This window comes from Lissotriton vulgaris, chromosome 3_1 (assembly GCF_964263255.1).
Source record: "Lissotriton vulgaris chromosome 3_1, aLisVul1.2, whole genome shotgun sequence".
Taxonomy (NCBI): Eukaryota; Metazoa; Chordata; class Amphibia; order Caudata; family Salamandridae; genus Lissotriton; species Lissotriton vulgaris.
The window spans coordinates 751,029,956-751,056,304 of record NC_141689.1 but is presented as its reverse complement, the minus strand read 5'-3'; the positions used below and the strand labels follow the sequence as shown (position 1 = coordinate 751,056,304).

The 26,349-nt window shown below is 47.6% G+C and overlaps 1 protein-coding gene across 2 annotated transcripts in view; it reads right to left on the bottom strand.

The window, feature by feature from the left end:
* Window positions 1–26,349, bottom strand: part of DMXL1 (Dmx like 1) — a 2,236,090-nt gene that overhangs the window by 1,973,026 nt on the left and 236,715 nt on the right. The window lies entirely within an intron of this gene.

The window sequence follows — 26,349 nt, the reverse complement described above, 5'->3', positions numbered from 1 at the left end:
AGTAGATTTTCTGAAAGGCTCAGTTCTATCAATGTGGTACATAAGTGCTCTCTTGACATCCAGATTGTGAAGGGCTCTTTCAATTACAGACTCTGGCTGAAAAAAACCAGGAAATTCCTGGTCTGTAAGAGCTTGGAGCTCACACGTACGTCTGAGGGAGGTGACTGATCGAGAAACATACCTTCCATGACAAGAAATGTTATCTGTCATAAATGAACAAGTTACTTACCTACGGTAACGCTTTTTCTGGTAGATACAGTATCTGCCTGTGGATTCCTCACCTTGTGAATATCCCCTTGCGTCAGCAACATTCGGAAATTCTTTTTTGTAGCTGCGCACCGATGTGGACGACGTCATAGAGGCACGGTATCGCACACGACTCCGCTGACGTCACCGACACTACAATAGGCCCATGCGGGCGTGATGACATCAGTTCCGCCCTTTTTTCCGTGCCTTCGAGGCACCCGGACGGACCAATGACAGTAGAAATATACATAGTATACACAGTACACAAATATCAAGGTAACACACACAGTGTGAAACAAATGCAATAACACATTTGAAATAAACAATTCCTTGACAATAAAGTAAACACATTACAGTAACTCTGGTATAGAAGAGTGGACAACGGGGAGGCGGGTGAGTCAGTGAGGAATCCACAGGCAGATACTGTATCTACCAGAAAAAGCATTACCGAAGGTAAGTAACTTGTTCTTCTGATAGATACATCTGCCAGTGGATTCCTCACCTTGTGAATAGAGTCCCACAGCAGTCCCCACTCCCGGAGGAGTGTGTCCACTCTTCTACACCAAAAAATCCTGTAGGACAGAGCGCACAAAGTGACCTTCCCTCCTCACCTCGGCATCCAAGCAGTCATGCTTCGCAAAAGTGTGGAGGGAGGTCCAAGTCGCGGCACTACAAATATCCTCTACAGGTACACCCCTAGACAAAGCAGAAGTAAATGACTTTGCTCTAGTAGAGTGAGCTCTTATACCCTCTGGAGGTTCCTTACTGGCCAAAGAGTAGCAGATCTTTATACAGAACATGATCCATCTTGAAAGAGTGCGCTTGTGCACCGCTCTTCCTTTCTTGCAGCCAGCAAATCCAATGAAGAGCTGGTCATCCACTCGATAGTCTCTAGTCCTATCAAGATAAAAGCTCACCGCCCTCTTAGGGTCCAGACGGTGTAGTCTCTCCTCCTCCTTGGAAGGGTGAGGGGGAGGATAAAAGGTAGGAAGGGTAATAGATTGTCCTAGATGGAAGGGAGTTACTACCTTAGGGAAAAAAGCCGCCCTGGTCCTAAGAACCATTCGTTCAGCATGAATGGTCAAGAATGGAGGCTTGGAACTCAGAGCTTGAAGCTCACTTACCCTCCTTGCCGAGGTGATCGCAACCAGGAAGACTGTCTTAAAAGACAAAAGCCTCGTGGGACACTTGTGTAAGGGTTCGAAGGGAGAACCCATCAATTAGGTTAAAACAAGATTTAAATCCCATTGAGGCACAATAAAAGGAGTAGGAGGGAACTTATTTGTGAGGCCCTTCAAAAACCTTAAAACCACAGGAGACTTGAAAAGAGACGGCTGATCCGACAAACAGAGAAATGCCGAAAGATAACCCTTGACTGTGGAAACAGCAAATCCCTGCTGTGCCAAAGAAAGAGCAAATTGTAAAATATCAGACAAACGAGCCTTCAAAGGGTCAACAGACTTCTCCCCACACCAAGAGACAAATTTAGACCATCTGTATGAATAAATGGATTTAGTGGAGTCACGTCTAGCCGAAAGAATGACATCCACCACATCGTGTGGGAGAGAAAAGGAATTCAGGTTGCCCCGTTCGATCTCCAGGCATGAAGGTGTAATGTCTGGAGGTGGGGGTGTAGAACCTGCCCCTCCATCTGGGAGAGAAGATCTGCCCTGAACGGGAGACGGAGCGGCGGGCGAGAGGAGAGGTGGAGAAGATCCGTGTACCAAACCCTTCTTGGCCAATCCGGGGTGACCAGAATTACTTGGGCCCGGTCTTGGCGAATCTTCCTCAGAACCCGAGGAATCAAAGGTATGGGAGGAAACGCGTAAAGGAGTTGACTTTCCCAACTCAACTGAAACGTGTCCCCCAAGGCTCCTTGCATCGGATACTGGAGACTGCAGAATGACTGCCAGTGAGCATTCTCTAGAGTGGCAAACAGGTCCACCTGAGGAGTTCCCCACGTCCGAAAGATGTGACAAACCACCTCCAGGTGAAGCCTCCACTCGTGGTCGGCCGAGAACTGCCAACTGAGACTGTCTGCACGCAGGTTCAGAACTCCGGCCAGATGATTTGCCAACAGACAAATCTGATGGTCCTGAACCCAGGACCAGAGACGCAGAGCCTCCCTGCTGAGACACTGCGACCCCACTCCTCCCTGCTTGTTGACATACCACATCGCGGTCGTGTTGTCCGTCAGGACTTGAACTGACCGACCGCGAAGGGAAGGGAGGAAGGCCTTGAGCGCCAAACGAATCGCCCGTAACTCTAGAAGGTTGATGTGAAGCAACCTTTCCTCTGGAGACCAAAGACCTTTGACCTCCAGATCCCCCAAATGAGCACCGCACGCTAGAGTGGATGCATCCGTAATCACTGTGGCCACCGGGGGAGGCAGATAGAAAGGCTTTCTTTGAGACAGGTTGCCTTCCACGCTCCACCAAGATAGAACCGCCGCAGTTTCTCTGGAGATCCTCAGTTGTGTTGATACCACTGCCTGCGGAGGCACCACTGGACCGCCCTCATGTGCCAGCGTGCATGGTTGACCAACAGATTGCAAGAAGCCATCAGACCGAGCAGGCACAGGACCTTCAGGACTGGAACAACCGCTCCATTGTAAAATAAAGGAATCATTTCCTGTATGTCGCGAATCCTTTGGAGAGGAGGCAATGCATGACATACAGTTGTGTCCAGTACAGCACCTATGAACAGGTTGCGCTGGGAGGGCACCAGGTGAGACTTGGGTACATTTATTGAAAACCCCAATCGGTACAACAACTAAGTTGTCTCCTGCAGATGCTGGAGCTCTTTCTCTGACGACTCCGCCTTGATCAACCAGTCGTCCAAATAGGGGAATACTGGAATCCCCGACCTTCTGAAATGTGCAGCCACCACCGCCATCACCTTGGTGAAGACTCGAGGTGCAGTAGTAATTCCAAAAGGAAGGACCGCAAACTGATAATGTTGCGATCCCACCGTAAAACAGAGATACTTCTGTGCAACTTCAGAATTGGGATGTGAAAATACGCATCCTGAAAGTCGAACGAAACCATCCAGTCTTCTTCCAGCAGCGCCTGAAGAACCTGCGCAAGGGTGAGCATCTTGAACTTCTCTTGTTTCAGATAAAGATTCAAGATCCTGAGATCCAGGATTGGATGAAGTCTGCTATCCTTCTTGGGAATCAGGAAATACTGGGAGTAGCATCACTGACCCCTTTCCTGCTCTGGCACCACCTCTATCGCACCCTTTCTTAATAGTGTCTGCACTTCCTCCTGCAGAAGTAAAAGGTGTTCCTCCGTGCAAAAACCTTGACAAGGAGGGTAATTGGGAGGGAATTCCCGAAAGGGAAGAGCATACCCATTTTCTACGAGATGGAGAACCCAAAGATCTGATGTAACCGATTCCCAATCCCGTAGAAAGTGGATAAGCCGACCCCCCACCGAACCCTCATGATCCTGAATGGCGGATCTAGGGCTGCTTTTCTGAGGCTGGGGGGTTGGAGGAGGTGGAGGAGGAAGAGGCTTGACGTCATCGAGGACGAGCTCTTTGCTTACCCCTTTACGACTTGTACAAGGGATTCTGCTGCTGCTACTGATGACCTTGCCGAAGATTTGGCAGTAGCCTTACTGTCCTTAAATCTTTCGAAGGCTGTATCAGCTTTTTTCCCCCAAAGAGTCCAACACCATCAAACGGCAGATCTAACAAAGCAGCTTGAACATCTGACGAAAAATCTGAAGATTTCAGCCAAGCCGATCTTCTTGTGGCAACCGCAGTACCCATGATGCGTGCCACCGAATCCGCAGTGTCTAGCCCACTTTGTATCACCTGGCGAGCCGCTGCCTGTGCATCCATCAACACCTCCTCAAAATCCTTCCTGCTGTCAACAGGGATCTTGGGTGCCAGAAGACTTAGTGTATCCATGAGAGAATGCACATATCTCCCCATAAGGCAAGTGGCATTGGTTGACTTTAATGCCATACTCGCGGAAGAAAAGGTATTTTTTGCAACCTTATCTTGTTTCTTGGCATCCTTATCCCCAGGCGCTTGTGGAAATGCACCCACAGTCTTTTTGGAACAGGCTGCCTGGATTATTAAACTTTCAGGTGAAGGATGAGAAGTTAGAAAAGCAGGGTCTTCAGGAGCGACCCTGTACCTTCTTGCCACACCCTTGGAAACTGCTGGTGCTGTTAGAGGCTTTTTCCAAACTTCCATAATAGGCTCCGTTAATACTTCATTAAATGGGAGCAACGGTTCCACCACAGAACTTGGTGAATGCAGAACCTCAGTCAGTAGATTGGACGGACCACAGCTGCGTTCACTTTATCTACAATAAGACCACAATCCACAACCATCCTCAACCCACTCTGCGAAGAAACTGGAACAAAATCACCATCGACCAGATCTCCTCATCGCTTCTTCTAAACCCCCCCGCCCACTCCTCAAACCCCGACCAAGCAGCCATTAACCTTACCCAATGGCTATCCAATAGCGCCGACATCCTAGCACCGCTGAAAAAACGTCAAATCAAACTTGGCAGCAAAAACGCCTCCTGGTTCAACGTTGATCTTAAGAAATCCAAGAAACTCTGCCGCTCCCTCGAGAAGGCCTGGAAAAAAGACCCAAACACCAGCACCAGATACGCCTTCAAAAACGTCACCCGCATACACCACCAACTAATCCGATCTGCCAAGAAAACCGCATTCAAAGACCGACTAGATAACAACGCCCACAACAGCAAGGAATTATTCAACATCGTCAAAGAATTTACCAACCCATCAGCCAACTCCAACGACATCACCCCCTCTCAAGCCCTCTGCGACTCCCTAGCTTCATTCTTCCACAACAAAATAGCAGACATCCACAACAGCTTCGACAACCGACCCGGAGACCAACCCACCCAACCTTCTGCAGGACCTTCACCCCCCTTGAACATCCTTAATGACTGGAACCCAATCTCCACTGAGGACACCATCCGCCTGATGAACTCCATCCACTCAGGATCCCCAACTGACCCATGCCCTCACCACATCTTCAACAAAGCAGACTCCATCATAGCACCACACCTCCGTGATGTCATCAACTGCTCCCTCAACTCCGCCACCTTCCCGGAAAGCTGGAAACACGCAGAACTCAGCGCCCTTCTGAAAAAACCCACAGCTGACCCCACCGAACTCAAAAACTACCGCCCCATCTCGCTTCTCCCATTCCCGGCCAAAGTCGTCGAGAAAGCTGTCAACAACCAGCTCGCCACCTTCCTCGAAACCAACAAATCCCTCGACTCCTCACAGTCCGGCTTCCGAGCCAAACACAGCACTGAAACCGCCCTCATCACAGCAACAGACGACATCCGAACTCTACTGGACAATGGAGACACAGTCGCCCTCATCCTCCTCGACCTCTCCGCTGCCTTCGACACAGTCTGTCATAGCACCCTCTTACAGCACCTCAGAAACGTCGGAATCCAAGGAAAAGCACTGGAATGGATCACCTCGTTCCTCACCCGAAGAACCCAGAGAGTCCGCCTCCCACCATTCAAATCAGAGGCCACTGAAGTCATCTGCGGCGTGCCACAAGGATCGTCACTCAGCCCCATCCTCTTCAACGTATACATGAGCCCCCTTGCGGCCATCGTTCGCCAACACAACCTCAACATCATCTCCTACGCGGATGACACTCAACTGATCCTCTCACTCACCAAAGACCCTAACACCGCCAAAACCAACTTACACGAAGGAATGAAAGAAGTAGCCGAGTGGATGAAGCACAGCCGTCTGAAACTGAACTCAGACAAAACAGAAGTCCTCATCTTAGGCACCTCCCCCTCCGCCTGGGATGACTCTTGGTGGCCAGAGGCCCTTGGAAAAGCACCCATCCCGACGGACCACGCACGGAACCTGGGCGTCATCCTGGACTCCTCACTATCGATGACCAGACAAGTCAACGCCGTTTCATCATCTTGCTTCAACATTCTTCGCATGCTCAAAAAAATCTTCCGCTGGATCCCCACCGAAACTAGAAAAACGGTCACCCACGCACTGGTCACGAGCCGCCTGGACTACGGAAACACCCTATACGCCGGTACCACCGCAAAACTCCAGAAAAAACTCCAACGCATCCAGAACGCTTCAGCCAGGCTCATACTAGACATCCCGCGTAAAAAACACATCTCTGGTCACCTGAAAAACCTCCACTGGCTTCCCGTAAATAAGAGGATAACTTTCCGCCTCCTAACCCACGCACACAAAGCACTTTACGAACTTGGACCCGAATGCCTCAACACACGACTGTCCTTCTACACCCCCTCCCGCCAGCTACGATCCTCCAACCAAGCCCTTGCCACTGTACCTCGCATCAACAAAACCACCATGGGAGGTAGATCCTTCTCCTACCTGGCAGCTAAAACCTGGAACTCACTTCCCACTCACCTTCGCCTTACTCAGAACCACCTAGAATTCAGAAAGCAACTTAAAACTTGGATATTCGAGAAGTAATTCCCCATCCTTCTCCAAGCGCCTTGAGACCCTATGGGTATGTAGCGCGCTATATAAATCTCTTGACTTGACTTGACTTGACTTAACTTAAATTCTACTGTAGGTAGAGTCTGATCAAAAGTTCCGCTGCCTTCCTCATAATCAAGTGATAAGGCTGAACGTCTTTTGAAGGGGCATCAGACACAGAAGGTAACTCCCACTCGGGAGAAAACTCCAGGCCACTAGCCTCCGCCAGATCCCCGAAACAGTCCTCAAGCTCACCTTTTTCCATTTCAGCTTGAGCCTCTGTATATCTCTGCTCCTCCATGAGGCGCTGAGCCTCCCTCTTGGACCTTACATTCACACGCCACACCGTCGGATCCACCAACGACTCCGACGGAGCCGGAACCGACGTCAGTATCGAATCCGCTGGTACAGTGGGTTGATCTCGAGGTCGACTCGGAGCAGTCGACGTCGGTATCGGCGTCGACGACCTCGGCGGAGCCGGGTATTGCCACTGCTGTGTCGGAGCCGGCATGTACGGCATAAATGGAGCCGGAGCATAGAAGTGAGGAACTCCTAAATTAAAGGCTAGTGGACCCATGGGACCCGAAGGTGCGCAAGAGGGGTACCAAGCCCTTGAAAAGACGCCATACATTGCGTTCAAAAACGATGATGGGTCTTGGCCTGGGGCCGGAAAAGGTGGCTGAAAACCCTCAGGCTGGCCTCGAGGTGGTTCCGAATTCGGCTCTTCCACAGGCGCAGAATCCTCACCCACAGGAACTTCTTCCTCATCCTCTCGGGCCGGAGATGGAACCGGAGATGGAACCGGAGATGGAACCGGAGACGGAGCCGGCGACTGAACCTGCGACTCCGAAGGCGAAGTCTCACCTTCAGGATCCAAGTCCTCCTCCGGAGGAATCACCTTCAAACGTATCTTCTTGGGTGACTTAGAGCTCGAGTTCGAATCCCTACCGGAGTGACTTCGGGACTCATGTCTTCTTTTCTTATGTTTCTTCTTTGACTTCGAAGCATGATCTGATGATGACTTTGAAGTCGACTCCACCCAAGATCTTGATCTCGACCTCGACCTGGCCCTTCTCGAACGAGACCTCGAAGACTTTCTTTCCTTGTCACCTTTCAGCTTTGCCACCAGTAGTTTGGCCTCTCTCTCGCGCAGAGCCTTCGGGTTCATCTTCCGACATGAAGAACATCCATCAACATCATGGTCCGAACTTAGACACCAGATGCAATCTTCGTGTGGGTCCGTGATTGACATCATTTTCCGACATTCTCTGCAAGGCTTGAAACCGGTCTTCTTTGTTGACATCGTGAAGGACACAAGGAAACAGGAAAGTGATGAAAATAGCAACAAAGTTACTAAAAGGCTACAGAGATTTCCCGAAACCGTTAGCATCGACGACGCGGAAAAAAGGGAACTGATGTCATCACGCCGGCGTGGGCCTATTGTAGTGTCGGTGACGTCAGCGAAGTCGCGTGCGAAGCCGTGCCTCTATGACATCGTCCACATCGGCGCGAAGCTACAAAAAAGAATTTCCGAATGTTGCTAACGCAAGGGGATATTCACAAGGTGAGGAATCCACTGGCAGATGTATCCATCAGAAGTAGAGGCTTTTACTAACACAGGAGGGAGTGGAGAGGGGGGTGTCCTCACAGAACACCACGGGTGGATTCGACCTCCCCTTGCAAATTATCATCAACACTAGGATCCACCCTTGAGGGGTTTGGTAGGTGATTACTCAAATCAAGGGTCATGTGCATTACCTACAATGGTTGGAAGCACATAGTGTTTCTTAAATACCCCTCACACACCAAAAGGACCCTGGGTGTCATGCTTCATCATAGGGGTCTTCGTGCCCCTCTATGGGATGCGGCGTGCTCCTACCTGCGAATACGTTGGAGCACTGGTATTTGTTCACTATGTGTGGTGTAGAAATGAATGAGTGGAAGGGTCAGGGGTGAGTGAAAAAGTGAATGGTAAAAAATACCTAGCTCCTGTGGAGTAGAAACTTTAATATTCCATGGTGCCGGTATTGTTAAAAAGGTGTGGGTCGGAGGTGTATTGTTTCAATGTACAAAGCCTCCTGTGTGTGTCAACATGTTTTGAAGCGTTCTGCTTCATCTTCAGGACAGGTAAACAGATCCCTACCGATCTCACATAGCTCATTTGACAATGTGAAAAATTATGTGGTGCTATATAAACAGGTAGTGAATGCTATGTGTTAGAGACTGATTAGTCTTAGTAAAATACGATACCAAAAGGAAAGTCCTTAAGGGTAATCAAAGAGAAACACAGCATTTTAAAACGTCAGGTATGCAATGCAACAGTGGTGACCTGCAAAGGAGTGATATATACAGTGCTTATTATTCATCGTTTACTTAGATGTGATCGATTAACACTGGTGCAGTGTCCTGTAAAAAAAAAAAGAGACAATACAAGACGCACCAAGATTTAACAGAAAACACACGCTCTACATGAAATACTCCATGGTTGACTTTGCACGGTCTGGAAAAACATTGTAATCAGATATGGGAAGTAAAAAACGATGCTACACAGGGATACATACTTGTTATATGGAAGGAGAGTGCTTCTTTAGCCTTAGAAACAAAGGGAACAAGGTGCCTTTTGCACTCTGCAGGTGAAAAATAGGCATTAGAATGGTCTCCAGTCCATTGTGGATATAGACGAGATGTAAAAATCTGAAAAGTCGAGGGTCCATAAGGCGAATTCCCTATAGCGGCTATGCCGTACTTACATGCACAAGGGTACTACCTCGTACAAACGTCTCTTCCTCGCGGCTCCATAGATACACTGAGACTGCGATGGGCCTCTATTTATACTGGCCTTAATTGGTTAGTTTTCCCGCCGTCAGAGGTCTAATTGCAACGCATGTAGACCCGGAAGAACCGTTGCGTGCTGCCCACTGTCGTGTATCTGTGGGTGCACACTTCCTTGGTTGACCCGGATGCGATAATAGAATGGCATTAACTCTAGGGCGCTAAACCTGAGGGTTGGTTGTGGTGTCCGTTCAAGGTTTACATTGCCCTGATTGACCTGGTCTTCTTGCCACTAGAGCGCTAACCCTATTGGTTAGTGCACGACTGTGTGTGTGACAAAAGTAGGCTCAGTTTGAAACAATTGATGCGAAAAAGGAAAAAGGATATTAGCAGCTTAAAGTGTAAATATACCTAGAAAGAACATCAAAAAAAGGGCTCAAAGTCTAGATACGCATATGATGGAGGTGAAACGTGGTCGAGTCACCTCTAGTGTAGTGGGCTGCAGTTAAGGAGAGGGTTGTCTGGTCTGGTACAGCAGGTAAAATAAACTCAAATAAAGGAAAATGGTTAACCCAGTGTGGCGGGGTACAGTCTCATAGTCACTAATGGTCTCCAGAGCAGTAGGCACATAGTTTTGGGGGCGGTAAAGGAATGAAAAAGCCTGAATATCAAAGAAACAGTTGTGGTTATGGGGACTTTCACCAGGAACTTCTATAAGAAAAATGCTCATTAAGAGGCCTCATCGATGCTGGCTAAATTAAAGTATAGACATTAGTGGTGGGTCCAGTGTCATTAAAAAAGTGAATTATGATTGTTTTTGTAAATAACACTAGAGGCTGGTATCCTAGAAGGAAGTATCTCATGCCTATTCATTTCAGGTGAATTGGCGTTTAGGTATGCCATCATTGAGCCTCTCTAGTGCAGTTGCCGCACTGATGGTGGCCCTGGATGGGTGTAGGTGTTCCTGTGTAGGGTCATGTATGGACAAGCATGTCCTTCAGGTTTCTCCCTCTCTTGTGTTTGAACATTGGTTTTTCTAGATTCAGATTGCCACAGTTCAGGATTCTTCTGTGTTTATTCACAATTTTTTATATTTGGTTAGAATGAGTGTTAAACATTGTCACACCAATCGGTCTGTCTTCCTGATCTTTTTGTACTCTCTCTTCCAGGAGGGCCTCTCTGTTATTGCGGGCCCTTTTCATAGCTTTGTCAATTAACTTGGTGGGGTATTTTCGATTAGTGAGTTTTGTTTTCAAGTCGGAGGCTTGTGTTTTATAGTCTACCAGTTCAGTGCAGTTCCTCCGCAAGCGGAGAGACTGTCCGTAAGGGAGTTTGTTACGTAGGTGACGCGGGTGAAAACTGTTGTATAGTAACAGACAGTTCTTGGCAGTAGGTTTAAAATGTGTGGTGGTCTTGAATGTGCCTCTGTCGGGGTATAAGTTTAGATCTAGAAATACTAGATTGTCACGTGACGTGGTGTTGGTGAATTTAAGGAAAGCCTTTCGCTGGTTGAGCCAAACCATGAAGGTTTCGGTTGACTGTATATCTCCTTCTCAGATAATCAGCACGTCGTCAATGTACCTTTTCCAGGTTTTGATGTTGTGCCAGAAAGGGTTACCTCTATGTAGGATCCTGGTGGTCTCAAGATGGTGCACGTAGAGACCAGCCGGGCAGAGTGCAAAGGTGCTCCTCATGCTGGTATCATGCCTCTGTAGATAAAATGTGTCCACATATAAGAAGAAATTCTCAGTGAGGGCCAAAGAGATGCACTCCATTACTAGATTACGGGGTGTTTGGTAATCCCAAGTGGTCGAGAAAAGGATCTCCTCAATTATGTTTAGGGTCTCGTCGTGGGGTAAACTCGTGTAGAGACTCTCCACGTCAAGCCTAGTAGCAGTTGGTTGTTAGGATCAAACGTAATGTCTTGTAGCAATTGGAGAACAGCTTTTGTATCTTTTAAGTATGTCTCAGTTTTTTTAATGAGGGGACGGAGGAAAGCGTCAGCAAATTTTGATAAAGGCTCCAGAATAGAGCCTATGCCCGAAACTATTGGACGGCCTGGAAGCTGATGCAAGTTTTTGAGTATCTTAGGGATGGTGTAGAAATAGGGTATCCTAGTGGATTCTTAAATCAAGAATTCTGCCTCCTTTTTAGACTCCCAGTTGTGTGCCATTGCTTCCTCCATCATCCCAGTTATCCGGATGCGTAAGGATTCTTTTGGATCATTGTTTAGGATCTCATAGTTCCTTCTGTCTCCCAGAAGTTTCTTACATTCATTGTCATAGGCCGCTGCTGTCTGGATCACTATTGCACCCCCTTTATCTGCTGGTTTGATTAAGATTTCCTTGTTGGTGGACAGCTGTTGTATGGCTTCCTTCTCAACTTTTGATGTGTTCTGGAAATGGGTGTTGACTTGTGTGGAAATCTGCCCCAGTTCTTCCATGACCGCTTTCTCAAAAGCCAGTAATTCAACTGGTAGTGTGGAGTCCGGTGGAGGGATGGTGGACTTTTGCTGTAATCCTCAGATGAGTCTTCCATGGCGGTATCCTTCTCCTTGAAGAATGCCTGTAGTTTCAATTTGCATATGAATTCTTTCATTTCCACATGTACCTTGAATTTATCCATCCTATTGGTTGGTACGAAGCCAAGCCCTTTTTCCAGCACTCTAGTCTGAACCGCCGTGAGTTTGCACTCCATTAGGTTGACCACTAGTTCCCCCTTCGGTTGGTGGAAGGCTGGTTGTTCAGTGAGCCTGTCATGCTCTTCGTCAAGACACGTGGGTTCTCTTCTTCTTCTTCTTCTTCTGTTGTCCACTACACGAGAGGTGACGCGACCGCGGTTCACTTCCATCATATGTGCATCTAGACTTTACGCCCTTTTTTGATGTTCATTCTATGTATATTTACACTTTAGGCTGCTAATATCCTTTTTCGCTCATCAATCGTTTCAAACTGAGCCTACCTTTGTCACACACACAGTCAAGCACTAACCAATAGGGTTAGCGCTCTAGTGGCAAGAAGTCACCGTATTATATTTCCCTTCTGGGTCAATCAGGACATTGTAAACCTTGAACGGACACCACAACCATCCCTCAGGTTTAGCGCTCTAGAGTGAACGCCATTCTATTATCGCATCCGGGTCAACCAAGGAAGTGTGAACCCACACATACACAACAGCGGGCAGAACGCAGCGGTTCTTCCGGATCTACACGTGCTGCAATTAGACTGATGACGGCGGAAAAACTAACCAATTAAGGCCAGTATAAATAGAGGCCCCTCGCGATCTCAGTGTATCCACGGAGCCGCAAGGAGGAGATGTTTGTACGAGGTTGTACCCTGGTGCATGTAAGTTCAGCAAAGCCGCTATAGGGAAGTCGGCTTTAGACCCTCAACTTTTCAGATACATCCAGTCTATATCCACAATGGACTGGAGACCATTTTAATGCCTATTTTTTCACATGCAAAGTGCAAAAGGCACCTTGTGCCCCTCATTTCTAAGGCTTATGAGGCACTCTCCTTCCATACAAGTATATATCCCTGTGTAGCATCATTTTTTACTTCCCATATCGGATTACAATGTTTCTCCAGACCCTGCAAAGTCAACTATGGAGTATTTCATGTAAAGTGTGTGTTTTCTGTAAAATGTTTGTGAGTCTTGTATGGTCTCTTTTTTTACATGGTCCGCACCAGTGTTAATTGATCACATCTAAGTCAACGATGATTAATAAGCACTGTATATATCACTCCTTTGCAGGTCACCACTGTTGCACACGGAATGCATTGCATACCTGACGTTCGTCATGAGCCACGGTTGCTGTATGCTCATGACGAGCTGAGCTCATCAGAACGGCTCCAACGCTCGCACGCGGGGCTAATTCCCCCGCTGTGCTGAGCGTTCCAAAGAAACGGGTGTGGTCGTGGCTAGCTCAGCTTGTCATGAGCACACGGCCACCATGGCTCAGGACGAGCGGAGCTTGTCAGGAGCACCGGGGCGCTGTGTGCACCCCCTGCCCCCCAGCACAGCTGGGGAATTCCCCTCGCGGCCAAGGGGTTAAGGACTTTCCTTTTGGTATCGTATTATATTAAGACTAATCTGTCTCTAACACGAAACATTCATTACCTGTTTATATAGCACCACATCATTTTTGACACTGTCAAACGAGCTATGTGAGATTGGTAGGGATCTGTTGACCTGCCTGAAGAAGCAGAACGCCTCGAAACATGTTGAAACCCACAGGAGGCTTTGTACATTAAAACAATACACCTCCGACTCACACCTTTTTAACAATACTGGCATCTTGGAATATTAAAGTTTCTACTCCACGGGAGCTAGGTATTTTTTAACATTCACTTTTTCACTCACCCCTGACCCTTCCAGTCACTCATTTCTACACCACACATAGTGAACAAATAACAGTGCTCCAGCGTACTCGCAGGTATTAGCACGCCACGTAGACCCCAAGGGCCCTTTTTGGTGTGTGTGTGTGTGTGTGAGGGGTATTTAAGAAACACTATGTGCTTCCAACCATTGTTGGTAATGCACATGACCCTAGATTTAGGTAATCCCCTACCAAACCCCTCAAGGGCGGATCCTAGTATTTATGATAAATGTAGAGGCTTCAGCGCTCAGTCCATCATCTCCTTGTATTTGCTTTGTTCGCCCTACGTTGGCAGGGTATGCCCAGACGTGGGTCCCTTGCTCACTTTGCCACTGGATTCAAGCTAGCCTGGCTGATGAAGGGTGTTATCCAGAAACTGGTCCCAGGATGCTTGTTTCCAATTCAGGGAAGACCTGGCTAGGCAGTTCGTACTGGACTGTTCCCATGAGGCACAGGGTCAAGAATGATTTGCATATAGCTGGGTCTGAACTGAGGTGGCGAAGTAAGCTAAAGCATGATGATGGATTTACCCAGATCTGTGAGTAGAAGTGAGTGTCTGAAAAGTTTCAGCGCTCCGTCCATCATCTCCTTGTGTGTGCATAAATGTAGAGGCTCACAAGGGGGACCCAATAGTCAGGTAAGGGCTACAGTGAGGTTTCAGATATGTGCATCTTTGTGGGCTTTTTAAACCCTCTATGAAGGCTTAAGTAACTGGTATTATAAACAAGGAAGTCTGTTGACTGTTTTGAAGGTATATTATCACTGTGGTTAAGTTTAAGCATGTAGAGGTGTAAGCAAAGCCTGCCTTCAGGGTTGGACTGACCTAGAGGGCAATCAGGCAACCCCCAATGGCCTAGTCTGACAGATCAGTGTGAGAGACAATTTGTTTAGAAATGTGTGGGCCTGTTTACTAATCTGATGGGCAGATTTTTACTGTTGATTTCCCTGATACTACCACAAACATCGCCTGCAGCAAATACAAATGCATGCAATCTCCCATACCTTAAAGAATATCCACACAGCATGTCTTTTCAAACTTCAAAAGTGGCTTATATGCAAATGTGGGCCACTTTTTTGGCTATATGGTTAGCTACTGGGGGACACTTTTATTGTTTGTCACAATCCGACACAGCCTGCCTTGTATAAGTGTAGAAGGTAAGACGCAATATGCTGTGTGGAAAATTTGAAAGGACTTAACTGTTTGGAGATGTGGCAATGAATGCACCTCTTGCATGATAACATTATTTACTCTGGCAGACTGAGATAACCTAGCTTAAGGGCCTTGAGTGCCTGATTGCTAGGTTAAGCTGTTTCCATCCTGGTGTCTGAGCCAACTCTACAGCTTAGTGAGGAGGGCTGGTGTATTGTGCGAGTTTCCAGTGAGAATTGACTGACATCTCTAAAGAGCATTGAATACTAGGGCTATCTCATCCAGGGTGATGTGACTAGAGTGACGGTCATTGACATCTACTTCATCTTCCTCACCATGTATGGGATGAGGGGAGAGGCAGAAAAGCATAGGCAAATATCCCTGATCAGTTCATCAATAGAGCATGGCCCATGAACTATGGGTGGGGATAGCTGGAGTTTAAGTTATGGCATTTAGCATTTTTGGGAGATGAAGATAGGTTGATCATTGGACTCTCCCACCATTGGAAGTACCCAGTGAAGGATTTGTGGATGGCATTCCCATTCATGACCAAGTGGTGTTTCCTGCCGAGTAGGTCGGCACAGTTGTTCGCCACTCCCAGCAAGTGCTCCAAAAACAGGTGAATGTTGTTCTATTTGCTTGAGCCAAATCTTGTGAGCTAGCATAGAAACCTGGGGACAGTGACTCACACCCTGCCTTTGGATGTGGAACATGGCTGTCGTGCAATTTGTCTTTAATAGTACTGTTTTCCCCCAGAGAAGTGGGAGCATCACTTTCAGAGCTAGCCTGATAGCTTGAAGCTCCAAGCAGTTTGTGAAATGCCCCTGGTGCGAAGGGGTCCAGGTGCCTTGGACAATCCTGTTGTGGGGGTGAGTCACCCCACCTCACGAAGGAGACATATGTGGTTATAATCACCTGCGAAAGGGGGTCTGGAAAGGGCCTGTTAAACAACAGATTACTGCTGTTCCATCAAAGCATAAAGTACTGGGCCCAAGTAGTTACCAACACCAAATCCTCACAGTCAACATACACTTGTTCCTACTATCTTGAGACATTCTTGTAGCAGGCGCTTATGTAACTTGCCAACGGGTGCAATTGCTATGCATAAAGTCAACATCGCCAACATATTCATTATAGTTCGAACAGTAACAGACAGTGTGTCTGAAATAGAACCAGCAGCTATTGGAATGCCATCACCCTCTAATGGTAGGGAATACTTTGCCTGTTACATTATGTAAGACTGAACCATGGAAATTATGAAACTGCTGCAGCTGAGGATGTGATTTTTTGTTGTTGCATTGATGGTGAAACCTAGGCTGTGAAGTAGAGACACTGTTGTCTGAGTGTTTGCTAGATATTTCCATTTGCTGCTGATCTTGGTCAGCTAGTCAACTGAATATGGAAAGAAGAGTATGACAGGTGCACTGCCACCCCCACTAGAACCTTTGCAAATGTAGCTTTGGAGCAGCGGCAACTCCAAATCAAAACACCTTGAACCAGTAGTGTCATCCACTTATCAAATGCATTAGTGGTGTGCTGGTTGATGAGGATATGAAAGAACGCATGATGTCACCTTGACATAGCATCAGGATGATGTCTTGTAGAGTGGCCATATGAAAGGCTGGAAGTCGAGGAACAGCCTGATAGAGCAAATAAAGGGAGCAGATAAAGGTGCTATGTTCCCGTTTGTGGAAGCGTATGAACCTCTTCCTCCAGAAGGTGAAGATGGTCAGTATTTAAAGGCTGGGTGAGATGCTTGGAGGGATTATGTGAATTTCAAGGCAGTACCCTTCCTGCACAATGGAGAGAACACATTGATCTGACAGGGTGTTTTCCCAATGTGCTAGGAAGTGCCTCAGTCTTACTGGACAAATTAGATATAGTCATGGGGTAAGGAAGTCGTGTCCCTGCTTTGGTGGCCATTACTGCCTTTTCTGCACCCATTCCCATATAACCCTTCTCTGGAAGGTATTAGGCTGCCGGGGTCCTCTAAGGGTTGTTGGTACTGTTGGTACAGGGGTCCAAGACTCAAGCCACCCTGGTTTGGTACCTCCCCCGCCTTGCTGCTTTTGAAAAGCATATTTGGGACTGGGGCACTGTGGGATGTCCATGGATTTGGAGATGCCAGTATCCTTTTTGATCTTTTGGAGCATCTGGCTGAATTGGTGTCCAAACTGATACTCATCATCAAAAGAGATATTCAAGAGGTGCACCTCAGGACTAAATCCTGACACCCTAAGCCAGACATGTCTGTGGAGGAGAATGCACCTCAATGCTGTATCCTTCACCTCAAGGGCTTCATCTAATGTTGACACTGCTCACAGTTTTCCCCTCAGCAATCAACTCTTGTACTCTTTTGTGATAGGTCTTTGGTAGGTGCTCCATATCCTCACAATGGTACTGGTTCAACTTGCAGAGGAGGACCACTGAATTGGTGATGCACCAGTGAATGGCTGCCCCAAACGTGATCTTATTTCTAGTGGTATCACTCAGTTTAGACTTGTCAGGCGAAGGGAACTCTAGTTGACTGTGCTGAAGCCCTTTTACATGCAATGTGCACAACTAAGGAGTCTGGAATAATATGTCAAGAAATATAAGCTGGGTCAAGCTTATATTTTTTCTCCACATGGGAACTAACCACCCTGGCTTTCACCAGATCCTTATAATTGTCAGAGGTGCACTTCAGAATACTCTCAAGCGTTGAGAGTAAATGTACCACCCACCCAGTCTTGGTGTTTCAACTACAAAGCCACTCTCTTACTCAGCTGTGTAGAGCTTTACATGATCGTGTTGTGCAGCCCTTTGTATTACTATATGGTGTACAGCAGGAGTGCACAGTGGGGACAGCTTGGCCAAGTAGTGCTCCAGATCTGGGTCATTTTAAGGGTCTACCACATCATCTTCCTAGGGATCAGGCCCATCTTTGGGAGTTAAGTAGTTCCCATGAAGGTTCTGTTGTAGTAAGGGCTGACTTGTTCGGAGTCGGTGTCTTGAGGCTGATCCAGATCAGAATGTGGGGACAGTGGTGGTGCTGTGGGTGGTAAAGTTGGGACTGGAGTAGGGTTGAGGGTCAAATCTCTCACCCTTTATTGTACACAATAGTATGAATGTGGTTCTCCCACAAAGGCTAGCCACCATTTTTAGGGTGATTCGAATGAGTCCTGGAGAAAGAGGTTTGCAAGTATTCGCCCATTTCCAGTTCAAAGAACAGCTTATTCTGCTTTGCACCCAGGACTTCTGAGTTTTTCAGAGATCTGTGGAGTCCGACTTTGTCATTGAGTGGGGTTTTGGTGCTGGTTTCAAAGACAATTGCTGAGGTGCTTTCGTGGGGACATCAGCAACTAGTGCAGATTTGCAGGGCCAATGTGGTTGTGATTTCTGTGCGGAGTGCCATTTTTTAGTGCCTAATGCCAGGAAGTCATGAAAGCACGGTCTAGTTTGCTGCCCTTGAACAGGGTCTTAAACCCAGACCCTTGAGTCTTGGGTGTGCAGCTGGAGGAGCAAAACATGAAGGTTTATGCCCGTTTCCAGCTCAACTTTGGGCTTGATGTCAGACTCATGTGGAAGCAGTGTTCTATCTCTTTTAAAGTGCATTTTGGGGCAAGAGCTGACTGACCTTGAGGTGCAGGAGATGCACATGAAGTCGACTTTATCTTTAGTCCAAGACTGGCATATGTTGCACTGCTGGTTTAAAGAATTTTCCCATCTCTTCTACATTTGAGCTCTCGGAGAAAATAATGCCTGGACTTCCTTATCTTTGAGCTGCTGTAGTGCCAGAAGACTTGACGTCTACATTCTCAGCACTTAGCATGTCTTCATCTCTGAAAATTTCAGGCATCTCGGAGGAGGGTTGTCTTTGCATTTTGTGATAGGCCCGACTTCTTTTCATCCAGAAGACCTTAGTATTTTTTTTCTTTCGCAGCAGCAATAAAAGACACCGCAGGTTTTGAAAGAAATCTCCACGTTCTACGGAGAGACCGAGGTTTAAGACCTTGTGACGGTCACTCAAGGGGTATTTTGCGTTACACTTCAGGTAGAAGTGGAAAGGAGTGCGTTCCTAGAAGTCTAGAGGATTCGAGGAGATTGCGAATCATGACCGATATGTTTTTAATTGCCCTGTCCATTGATCATTGGATCTTAAATCCTGGCATTGTGAGCTGGAGCGGCCGTCGGGGTAGCAGGGCTGTTGTCATCACATGGCTCAGGGGTTGCTGGAACTAAAAAGGAAGACCCATGTGAAATATCACATCAACCTAGTAGTCAGAATGTCACATCCGATGGAGGAAGAAAACAATCTGAGGTGGAGCCAGTGTGCATCGTGATTGTGGACAAAGAGTGGCGTTACAACAGATCTTGTGACTCAAAACTATTTTAAGAAAAACAAGTTTCAAACTTCCGGGGCCCAAATAAATAAATATCTCCCTATCTTAGGTAAAAACCGAATATATATATATATATATATATATATATATATATATATATATATATATATATATATATATATATATATATATATATATTCACTGAAAAAACCATAGGTTTCACACCAATTATAGTTAGGTGGAAATTTTACTCGCATAAAACCATTGAAATTCCCACGTTATAGTTAGTTGGACTCACTATAACTTGCGCGTGCAATGCACTGCTGATGACGTCACATATTACATCACTCATGACTTGGTCAGTGACATCACTTCATGACATCACTGATGACATCTCAAATGACATAACTGATGACATCATCCTTGTGAAAGATTTAAGTTGGGGAATTAATTCCTCTTCAATCCTGAGGTCCCATGTGGGCCACCTAGCCCACCAGGTACCTCCAGTATGCGCCAGGGAGCTGCGTTGCAGAGAGGAGTTCAGAGGCCATGCCCCCTTTTTACAACACTCTACAACACAGCTCCAAGGCACTTACTGGAGGTACCTGTTGGGCTAGTTGGCACCTAGAGGACCTTTGGATTGAAGAGGAATTAATTCCCCAACTTAAAACACGCCACAGGGCATGTTTGCACACATCACCTCAAGCCCCGCCCTCTACCTTCACCACTGTACAAATGCGCCCCGTAGCGCATTCTAAGTTGGGGGGTTAAGTCCCTTTGCATACTGGGGGTCCCTGGGGGCCAACTAGCCCACCATGAACCTCCAGTATGCGCTAGGAGGCTGTGTTGCAGAGAGGTGTAAAAAGGGGCGTGGCCTCATTACACCTCTCTGCAATGCAGCCCCCTGGCGCGTTTCCAGAGTGGAGAAGTGTGGCTCACTGGTTAGAGCAGGCAGACCCTGAAGCAGAGGTCAGACCCGGGACCAGGGTTCAATTCCCGATGCGGCAGGGTCTTGAGCTCAAACGTCCATGGACTCGATAATTCTCGCTTCGGTGCCTGACCTAATCATGGGTTCACACACTGCAACTCTGGGCATTAAGCTTGCTTAATCTCCACAACGGCCCCCCGCGGCGGGATGCCTGGCTTTCACCTTGGGGATGCCCTGTAGGGGCTATCTCACAGGGAAAAGCCAGGACGGGTTCCCAAGGCAAGCGCGGAGATACCCCTTCGGGGGTCGAATCTGGCGCTATATAAGAATATAATAATAATAATTAATAATATTAACTAAATCCCCTTGAATACTGGGGTCCCTGGGGGCCCACTAGCCCACCAGGAACCTCCAGTATGCACCAGGGGGCTGCGTTGCAGAGAGTTGTAAAAAGGGGCATGGCCTCATTACACCTCTCTGCAGCGCAGCCCCCTGGTGCGTTTCCAGAGGGGGAACTAAATCACCTTGAATACTGGGGGTACCTGGGGGCCAACTAGCCCACCAGGAACGTCCAGTATGGGCCAAGGGGCTGCATTGCAGAGAGGTGTAAAAAGGGGCGTGGCCTCATTACACCTCTCTGCAACGCAGCATCCTGGTGCTTTTCCAGAGTGGGAACTAAATCCCCTTAAATACTGGGGGTACCTGGGGGCCAACTATCCCACCAGGAACCTCCAGTATGCGCCAGGGGGCTGCGTTGAAGAGAGGTCTAAAAAGGGGCTTGGCCTCAATTCACCTCTCTGCAATGCAACCCCCTGGCATGTTTCCAGAGGGGGAACTAAATCCCCTTGAACACTGGGGGTCCCTGTGGGCCAGCTAGCCCACAAGGAACCTCCAGTATGCACCAGGGGGCTGCGTTGCAGAGAGGTGTAATGATGCCACGCCCCTTTTTACACCTCTCTGCAACGCAGCCCCCTGGCGCATACTGGAGGTTCCTGGTGGGCTACTTGGCCCCCAGGGACCCAAGTATTCAAGGGGAATTACTTCCCCCTCTGCAAACGCGCCAGGGGACGCGTTTGCAGAGTGGTGCAGGGAAGGGGCGTGGCCTCCTCCCCGTTTTTTTATTTTCTTTAGAAGGGGGGCTGTACAGCCTTTTCCTTTTTTTTGGGCCCTGGGTACCCCATCCCCCAGGCCTGACCCCCAAAAATTATTATTCATTTTTTTTTTAACAAGAAGGGGGCCGCGTGGCCCCCCTCCTTGGCTAATCCAGGCCACGGGGAACCCCATCCCCCGGGTCATGGCCACATTTAAAAAAAAAAATTAAGGAGGCCACTTAAGGCCCTGGGGACCCCATCCCCCGGGGCCAGCCTGCATCTTTTTTTTTTTTAATGTTTAGTATTTGGGGAGGGGGCCGTGTGCCCCCCCCCCCCCCCCCCCCCCCCCACCCCCCCCGGGCCACTTCTGGACCCGGGGATCGAATCCCCCGGGGCCAGGCCTCTCTTTTGGGGACCGTGGGGGGTTCCTAAGCCCCACACGGTCCCTTCTGGCTCCCCGCATCCTGTGGGAGCCAGCATTGCTTTTCTGCTTGGGGAACATCTAACATGCTGCTCCCCCGGCAGAAAAGCAGTCGGCTTTGGTTTTTGAAAGCTCTGCTCTCTCTTTCAAAAACCAAAGCAGTTTGCTATGGTAGGGCGGGAGCCGAGAGGCTCCCGACCTACCAAAGCAAACAGCAGTCTCCCCATGGTTGGCACCCCGGAACACTGCAGGAGCTGGCCCTGGGGGGTGACTGTCCCCAGGGCCACCACAAGGCTCCAGGAGGGAGGCCGCGCAGCCCCCCTCCCAACATTTAAAAGCCTGGGGGGTTGGTGGCTGGGGGGGTCGGTCACGGACCCCCCCAATTTAAATATGTAGTGCCCCAGAGAGGTGGCGGTCCCCGGGGCATGTGGGGGGGCTTGAGCCCCCCACACAGGTCTTTTTTTTATTTAAAAAGAAGCCTCGGGGACTGGCAGACCCTGGGGCTGCAGGAGTCCGTGAGCCCCCCGCATACTTCATAATAAAGCCCCGGGGTGGCGGTCCACGGGGCAGTGTGGGAGGGGGATTGGGCCCCCAAACCCCTTGGGATTTGGCACCCCCGGGGGCTAATCAACATTAAAGCACGGGAGCCCCGCTTCATTTTTTTTTTTGGGGGATCGGCAGGTTACGCGTACCCTATGCGTTTTGGGCCTTGGGAGTCCTTGTGGGACCCCTTAAGCAGGCCTAGGGGGTCAGGGTGTTTCTACCCTGCCCCCTTTTCGCGTTTTTCACGTTTCTTTTTCTGTTTTCTTGTGCCTCGGTTCTACCGAGGCACAAGATGGCTGCCAACACTTCCTGGTTTGGAGTGTTGACAGCCATTTAGCATAAAGCTCGTGCTCGGGAGGATACGCGTACAGGTCTTAGTCTATAGATATATCTATGATTTTGATTTTCTCAGGAACTACTGAACGGATTTACACAATTTAACAAAAAGCGTAATCTGCGAACCAAACTCTACCTTTTTGCAAAATTTGGTGTAATTCCGTTCAGCAGTTCAGGCTGTAGCCGTGTCTGAAGGTCTCTATGGAAAATTGCATGGGGAAAACACGTTTTGGTACCCCCTTTTTTCTCAGCCCCCACTTGACAAATCACCTCGAAACTTTCAGGATAAGAGCGGAGCGGAGCGCCCCATCTTCTTGGAAAATTTCGCGAAGATTCGTCGACCGGTGCCAAAGTTATTCCAAATAGAATGTTGCGTATTTCCTACGGAAACTAGGTCCTGACTATAACTACCTACTGTGCTCCCGCAATGCACTGCTGATGACATCACATATTACATCACTCATAACATAGTCAGTGACATCACTGATGATATCTCAAATGACATCACGGATGACATCACTGACATCATCCACGTGACAATCTGATGCACATACTGATGCTCTAATATAAACTTTGATACACTCATTCTAAAATGCTGAATCCTGAAACCTATGTTTTTTTATTGAATTTCTAAGGTTTATTTTAAATGCTAATTCCTAACTATAGCGTCTGTAAAGCCTATGGTTTTTTCTGTGAATTTCAAAAGTTTTATAAATATTAATTTCATATTTTAATGTTTATAAAACCTATATTTTTTCTATTATTTTTTAAAATATTTGGAACTCTATTATACTTCTTTTTTTTTTACCTTTAAAAATTATGCTATGTTTTATATCTTCCCCAAAAAATATGTATTTTTTGTTGAGAAAACTGCACTCCCATAACGGTAGTGCACCGGTAGTGTACCAAGCTCCATCACCACATGAATCCTATCCGCCATATTACTTAACTCGTAAATGATGCGCATTTCGGATCCAACGGTTTGTGGCACCGCGTCCCGCGTAACATTATACGCATGAAGTCGCCCCAGCTCCTACTTTGGTATCCGACGGGTACACAGTACCAAGCCACACGTTACGTCATGCACGTATGGGGTTGCACCCGCTGCGCGTTGCATATGTGATGAGTACACGCTGCCACGCCCTGTGTTGCCTCACAGACATAGTCTCGCGCCGGGGACGCAATTCCCTAGTTTTCATTTTTTTTTGTCTCAAAAGTTTATCTTATTAACTTTAAACAGTATATGAGAGCAAGCGATAATCTAAAATATTTTAAACATTTATATATTTCTAACTATAATAAACTTATATTATCATAAATATATTTGATCAAAATCGCGTCCGGTGTGGCGTCCTTGCGTGCTCGGTGCGCGATTGCAATATGAGCTTAAAAAAAAGCATTTGATTGCTTCATAACATTTCCCATTGTAACAGTTGAACGACCCCACCCATTTTATTCATTCTCTCTACAGCGTTTGATGAGAGATACCTCTTCTGCTTAGATAGCTTATTTGAAAAGTGTTTTCCTGTATACCCATATCTTATATCTATCATATACTACACACAACATGCAACGATCATCTTGATCAATATTCATGGTCTGTACATTAACCTTCCACGTGTGATTGCCATGCATCTCAAAGGTTCCATCAAAAAACAAATATGTGTTACACAATAACCCTGGTGTGTGTGTGTGCACATTATTGTGCTCCCTTTCGGCCTGGGTATTTGTGGCTCTAAGAAGTATCAGGAGCCACATCCTCGATCACATGTGACAAACAGTGAACAGCAATGTGTAGATTTATTTTGCTGTACGCTCTGTTGTCAGGCTTTACCAATATAGTAATGTGTTATATGTGAGACTTTCAGATTTACATTTGACATGCATTATACTGTTTCTTCTATTGAAGTTAAGTTTCTATTTATTTGTGTTTTAATAAAGGTTACTTTTTTTCTCAAATAAATAACTGAGTGTATAGCTCTTCTTTTTCTGTCAACACTTGTCTATAGCTTATTGTGAAAATTATCTGTTTATAGGAGATTATGAGGCCAAACCTTTCTTATATTACAGTGCACCTACCAAACATAATCTAACTGACTATTACACAAATGAAGCCTGGGTAATTCTACACGCCATTTTTCACAGCCTTTACTGCTAGGGACGGTGAATCTCTTCACATTCTCAGCCAACTCGGTGGGGTAACTTACGGGCGAACCAAGAGCAGGCAGCGGTGACTAACCTAAGCTGCCCTGCCCTCCTGATAAGCTAAACAGCACCGTGGCCAACCCAATCGGTGCTACCATGTGGTGGTTGGCCCCGTTACATACCATGGACCCCTAGTCCATCACTTTTACTCACGCCTTTTTAGGGGCTGAGCGTATCCAGGCAAGCCCCCGGTTGCACAGGCTTACAACTGCCCGAAGGACTAGCGAGCGCCATCGCTTTCCACCAGGGTCCTGCCGTAAAGACTCCTGGGATTTTGGCTTAATGCACCCCTATTGTGCTCCTGAAAGGGTACCCTTCATACCAATCAGCCTCCGGATCGCCCTGTAACTCCACCTGCAACACAAATGTATACATCAATACGTTCAATTCGTTAACCAGCCCTCCTGCTGGCACGCAGGGTAAGCAGATGGATGGTGTGACACCATGTCCAGCAGGGGGACAAAGAGGGTGGCAAGTGGGTGGAGACAGGTATAAGTGCCCGTCCCCAGCCCACTGCACAGCGGAAATGAGGCCGCAGAGGCGCCAGATGTAGGCGGGACACCCAGAGTAAGTGGTCCCTGCAACAGGACACAGGAAGGTGCCTAATGCAGCACTAAGGGGGCCACCCTCTTACAGGGCCCACTGCGCGCACCCCTAGTCCATCACTTTCACTCGCAGCTTTTGAGCGGCGGAGCATATCCAGGCAAGCCCGCCGTTGCTCAGGCTTACAACCGCCCAAAGGACTAGTGAGGCGCCGCTTTCAACCACGGGTCCTGCCATAAAGATTCCTGGGATTTTGGCATAATGCACCCCTATTGTGCTTCTAAAAGGGTACCCATCATACCAATCAGTCTCCGGATCACCCTGTAATTCCGCCAAAGACCTGGATTTAGCCGCCGTCATATTCGGGCCACCCCACCATGGCAGCCTTCATAACCTCCTGCAATGTGCGGTTACCAGTCCTAGCTGAACATTTCCCTTCTACCTCTGACAGGTGTTCCCTGTCCCTATAGAGGGAACCATGTGATGTATGCACTAAAGAGATCATACCTAATTTACAAAGCCCTTCTTATTTGATTTGATTGTGAGTTAAAGTTGAACCAAGCCCTCCTGCTTGGTGGGCCTGAGCATGGCTTATATACCCTTCCGTAGGTCAGTTCGATGGACGCTTAAATTGGGAACTACTCTTCTCTGTGTAAACCATAGCTTTATTTACCCATCTGTAGGCATGTTCAATGGCCTCCCCAGAATCGAGAACAAATGTTCTCTACTTTAACTACAGTTCAGGATGAAATGCTTACGGTGCTCTCTGTGCCAATAAGGGCCTACTTGTTAGGTGTTGCCAGGCCATGCATTTATCCATCACCGCCCAGTCACTGATTTCAACATACACTGGAAAACATTTTGGAGTTTGCCTCCCAGGCCAACAGTATATTTGTTAACAAGTTATTATTTGTGGCCAACAC